The sequence below is a fragment of the Mus caroli genome, chromosome 9, assembly GCF_900094665.2.
Source record: "Mus caroli chromosome 9, CAROLI_EIJ_v1.1, whole genome shotgun sequence".
NCBI classification, from domain to species: domain Eukaryota; kingdom Metazoa; phylum Chordata; class Mammalia; order Rodentia; family Muridae; genus Mus; species Mus caroli.
The window spans coordinates 86,950,609-86,956,897 of record NC_034578.1 but is presented as its reverse complement, the minus strand read 5'-3'; positions in this window follow the sequence as shown (position 1 = coordinate 86,956,897).

Here is a 6,289-nt window from a genome sequence, read left to right as displayed (position 1 = left end):
GTTTGAGAGATCTCAGGGGTCCAGGTTTGTTGAGACTGCTGGCCTACCAATAGGGTTGCCCTCCTCCTCAGCTTCTTCCAGCTTTTCTCTAATTCAACTACAGGGGTCACCAGCTTCTGTCCATTGGTTGGGTGTAAATATCTGCATCTGACTCTTTCAGCTGTTTGTTGGGTTTTTCAGAGTGCAGTCATGATATCCCCCTTTTTGTAAGCACATCTTATCATCAGTAATAGTGTCAGGTCTTGGGGCCTTCCCCTGAGTTGAATCTCAATTTGGGCCTGTCACTGGACCTCCTTTTCCTCAGGCTCTTCTCCATTTTTGTTGTCTCAGAATAGAGTCCAGAGTTNTGAGCCATTTCTATTGAGCAACACTCACCTTTCACTTTTCAAAATACAGAAAGGGAAGAATGCCTACCCAGTGTAAGGAGAGGGAATTCCAGATTTATAAAGAATATGCTGTATTCACCAGAAAAAAACAGCCAGATCAGGCCTTTCATGAAACACACCAGAAGGATTTCCTTTTCCTTTTGGAATGATCACAGCTTTTGGTTTTTGGAAGCCCCACTTTAATGAGCATCTCACTTATAAATTCTTTTATTATTTGTTTGATTGCTTTATTTTAATTTTTTACCTAAATTACTTGGAATGAATCTTTGTGAATAAATCACAATACACATTTCAGCCATAATTTCTATATGCACGCCATTAGTCAGAGCTTAATCACCAGTTGTAAGAAAGAGCAGGAAGGTCATTTTGGCTGTTTAGTNNTATGAACAGTTAAATCTAAGCTNCCCCTAACTAAAGAGTTGTGGCTAATGGAGAGCCGGCAATGCAAAACTAAGATATTGTTCTTTATTCTCAAGGAGTTTATATGTAATCATGAACAGGGATAACGGAATGGAAATCCATAGTGCAGGGTAGGTATGTGCATTCAATATGGATACCTAACAAGTATACAGTGAATTAAATACCCATTTTGTTTACTTTTCATATATCAATGAAAGCTAGGGAGTCTCTATTCAAAACTGAATCTCAAATCAAAGTTCATGCTACTTGCATTAAGAGTCACTTGGAGTTGGTGCATTTGGCATCATAGAACAAAAAATTCTTCATTTAACAGATATTTCTTCATTTAAAGCATCAGCTCAATGTATATTTCCATGTAGATGACATGATTAAAAAATGACAATTTGCCCCCAAGAATCTGGTAATGTAGGGGTGGGAGACAGAAAGTTAATATTAATAAGCAGTGAAACAAGTTGAAGATCATTTCAGAATGAGGCAATGCTTGTGTTTTATGAGTATATGACATGCTTCAGCTCTGCTGAGATGTGCTGGCTGCTACTCATCTCATGCTCTCCTTTTCTTTAGTAGAGGACACTTGAGTTTTAGCTGCTCACATAGCCACCCAGCCAAGNTGACCTTCCTGCCCTTTCTTACAACTGGTGATTGAGCTGTGGCTACTTGCCTGCATGAGGAAATTATGTTTGAATCCGAGTATTAATTCCTCTTGTCTTCTCTCCTTCCCCAGTGTCTAAAAGGTGAATATGGTGATGTAAATGTCACAGTTGTCCTATACCTCAAACTAGACACTACATCTTGAAGCTGGCTCTACCACTGGGTTGAAGATAGCTGAGTTCCTGATGACAAGGGACAGCAGCAATAGCCTTGGACCACAGATATTCCGATTGATATATGAAAACTAAACAAACTGGGTATTTAATTCACTGTTGCTTTGCCCTTTGTTGTTGGAACCAGCCAATTATATGCTCAAGTGAATAGAAGCAGCACATGAAAGCTGCTAGAAATAAGTGGGCCATCATGAGATTTTATGGACAAAAACTATTCTTATTAAGAGTCCAGGAAGAGAAAAGGCCTTCAAATGGACTGAGCAATCACAGCCAGGAAGTGAATGGGAAGGGAGGTGGTAAGCGAGGAGTGTGTGATTTGCTGACATTAAGAGATTCACAGGGGACTAACTCTCACTGAGTCTCTCAAGGTCATGTAGCCTATGGTAAGGACTTTTGATTTTCCTCTGAGTGATGACAGAAGGTACTGACAAGTGTGGTCTAACAGTACTATGATCCAGTTTATGTTGTACAACATCAGTCTGTTGTAGAATGTAGAGGATTCATGGGAAAAAGAAGAAAAGACTGAGATCAACTCAGAGTATAGCAGCAGCCCAGTGAAGGATTGGGCACAGACCCAGATGTGGTGGAAATTGATGGTTTTAGGCAATAGGATTTGCTAATTGCTTGCCATTAAGAAAAAGGATTTTGACATGCAGTTTTTGAAACAGAGATGCCTTTTATGAAGACAAAGGGTCAGTGTAAAGGCAGTTTGNAGAGTAGAGCTTATATTAGAAAAAATCTCAATTTTAGAAATATTGTATTTTTGGCATGTATTAGACAGCAAACAGAGATTTGGATGAAAAAGTAATAATAATAATAATAATAATAATAATAATAATAGTCTGGTATTTGGGGAAGATGTCTGGGTTCCTGACATCATTTGAGAAATGTGAATACAGATGACATTAAAGGCAAAGGACAAAGCATTTGAAGTCATTTAGAGATGGAGGACAAGCAGCACAGAAATACATATGCCCTTCCCATGCATAGGGAAGAGCAGCATCCTGGCATCTGTGGTGTTCAAAGGCTGGGGAATGAGTATGGATCAGTACGTGAATCTGAGAAGAATTGGTCACATTGAGGAGAACCCAGAAAGCACAGTGTCCAAGGAAAAGCTTCACCAGGGTAGGAGTCAGTTGTGCTAAATATTTAAATATGTCAGACATGTTGAGGAGGAATACTGACTCTGGCTTCAGCAGTGACATGCATTGAGGACACTGACAGGACAGTTTAGCAGGAGATAAAAACAAACAAGGCAAGCTGAAGGGGCGAGTTAGTGAGGCTTCTTTTTCAAGCACTAAGAATTAGCTTGGATGGCAATTAATATAGTTTAAAATTATTATTACAATTTGATTTATGCTAATAAAAGTAACCCTATAGGAAATGCAAAATGATTTTGGAGAAAAGAGACGCATCTAATAGTGTGTGTATGAGTAGGAGAGGCGACATGAGTGTGCGTGTCACAGAGCTGGCCTTAGAACAAAGATGTCATCTATTGTGACAGGAAGGACAGCATATAGAAGGCANATAACTGCTGGCTAGGTTGGTTTGGTCTCAGGAACTGAATGCCTTGTTTTGCTAAAATGGAGCAAAGCAAAGAGGACATGACTGTTAAGATGGAGCAGACTAGAAAGTCAGTAAAATGACAGCTTTGAACCAAATATGACAAATTCCCTACCTTCTGGGTCCTCAAAAATACACAGAAGCCCCATTTCCTCAGCAGACATCTGATTTGCTGAAACAGATACACGTTCATGTAGGTTGTTCTGTGCTAATCATTTGCTCTAAAATCAGGAGACTTTATACTAATATCTACTAGCTGTAATATTACATGGANAATTAAATGTCCTCTTCAAGCAATTATTTCATTTGCAGAAGTCAANGCAATAGTATTATATTTATGTGTGAAGCGTGAACATAAATCTTTCCAACAAATCTCTTGGATATCTTTTTGTTTGATCTTCATGAATATCTCAATAGTTATAATTGAAGTTTTTAATTGCCCTTAATTCCCCCACTTTACTGAATAGTCAACTCATAGGTAAAGTTAGTTAACTAAGCAACCTAAATCACAGATAGAAGTAACTGTCCTCCCAAACAATCNCCATCCTGAGGAGATCATATGTACCCCCTTGCAAAAGGTCAGACCAGCCCTGCTGATTGATGGTTTACACCGTGGTACAGAGCTTGGGGTCTGTCACAAGCTAACCAGAATATCCAACTGATCCTTCCTGCCTGATAACACTGCAGGTGGTCTGTGGGAGGGGCCAGACTATGTTGGTTGGAAAAAACCAGAGCAGTGTCTCCATCTCTGTGGGTACCAGGAAGCCCTCACCCCTGCTGGGGAGAGAGTGCCCACATCCCTGTAGGCAACTCCTTACCTAGGCTCTGTGAGAAAGCCTAATACATCCATTAGTTCCCCAGAGAGAACTTCGGTAGAATTGTGCCTATTAGCTGTTAGAACCATGGGAGGAGGGACACTGTTCTAGCTCCTCCTGGGAAGAAGTTTTTAGCAGCAAACTCTCCCACTCTTTCACCATTTCAGTTTGGTTAACGATCCTGTGAATCCCACCTCATTAAACATGTCACTTTGCCTTAATTAGTGCTTCCCAAANCTGAGTATATGTCTTTGTAAATTAAGTAAAACAAGCCCATATAATTTTCCTTGTATTTTTAAAGTTTAGCCACCGTTATTTTCTAAACTATATTTAGAAAGTACATTTTATGTTTGCTTCTCCCATAAAAGTTTATTCTCTACAGATATATATATATACAGACATATTCATATATATATGAATTTTTTCTAGTGAACTGTTTTCTATATATAGTTTATAACTATTTTCATAAAATAATGTATCTACTGAATTCNCAAACATACATGAGTATATACTAAATGTCAACCATCTTAGGTTTTATGAGAGTTGTGTTGCTCTATCCTTCAACTTTGAACTTAAGCTTTTCCACCTGGATTTCCGGCTCCTGCTTTTGAAAAACTGAGTCACAGAGCCCTATGAGTAATTGGGTCCTTTGTGCAATTAGAACTTTCTTCTGCATTATAATTTAGTGTAAGGTTGAATTGAACNAAATATAATGAGTCATTTTACTGAGGCTTTTAGGGAAGTTATTTTTTTTGAAGGTCTGCCTAAAAGGCTCAAATGTACCTGAATTAAAAAGAGTGACAGGCTGCAATCAGGACTATAAAATAAAGGTTCTCAGTAAGCAGCCATATTACAATCAGAACGTGAATGGAGCAGATCCCTGTCTTGTGTGCAGAGGCAGAGGAAATGATGAATACCTTAGGTAACTCATTCTGTGCAAAATCAATCTTTCAATGTCAATTTTAAATGAACTAATTTGTCCACAAATCTGCTCAGTCAGTTTGGAAGGATATTCTGCTTCTTCATATTAGTAAATCCTTTAATCTTGACTAGTCCACTGAGCAAGAAATCTGGAAATGTGTTAATATGAATGGACATATGTAGTAGGATCAAATTTGAGTCTTTTAATTAGTGTCTGCTCAACTTAGAGCCCCTTTCTTGCTTGAACTATTGACCCATTAATAATATATAGCAAGAGATTATAACTAGCATTGACTCAAAGTTCAATTTAACTTTTTCTTTCTTTCTAAAATTGATATATTTTAGCATACAAAGTAATAGGTTCTATTATAGATTTTTAATACATACATATCATTATAGTTTATTCTTTTCCATCCATCCTCCCTGACTTTCTCATCTGTTAAACCCCCTCTTCATCTTCTTCCTCCTTTAACGTAATCTCCCCTTCTGCTTTCATGGTACCTGTACTCCATTAACAACCCCTTAAGATGTCATCCTACCTCCTCATGAACCTCCTTCTACTTTTATGACCTATACATACATCTACACATACACATATTAATTCAAATGCAGATTACAAATAAGAGAGAAAACATGCTGGACTTGTTACCCCAGCCTGGCTATAAAGCTTAACACTAGTTCTATCACTTTCCTGACAAATGTCATTCTCTGATTTTTCTCTTTGCTGGACTACATTTCCATTTTATTTGTAGCACTGTTTCTTTATCCATTCTTCTGTGTGTTGCATTTTGTGGCAAATACACATAGTTCAACAATTGACATGGATGTTCAAATATCTCTATGGTATGATAACTGGAAGCTCTTTGGATGAATATANGGGAGTGACAAATCTAGTCTTATGGTTGTTCTATTTTCGGTGTTTTGAAGAATNTCCAAAACTGACTTCTGTGATGACTACAGCAGTTTACAAACCCAGCAGGAGTTTGTGAGTCCCTCTTTCCCGAACTCTTCACCAGCATTGGTTGTCATTTGTTTTCTGCCTGATAGCTACTCTATTCTGACTGGGAGAAGAATGAATCTTAAAGCAATTTTAATTTGAGTTTCCCCAAGGGCTAAAAGCTGAACACCTTTTCAAATATTTATAGACCATTTCTGTGTCTTCTGAGAGCTGTCTATTCAGTTTATTTGCCCTATTACTGATAAGACAATTTGATTTTTTATGTCAAAAATTTACAGTTCTTTTAAAAACAGTTTTTNTTAGTTTTTAGAGAATGTCTTGCAATGTGTCTTATCATATCACCTACCCCTCCCTCAAATCTCCCCAGATCCACTTCCTTTCCATGGTTGTAATATTTTTTTT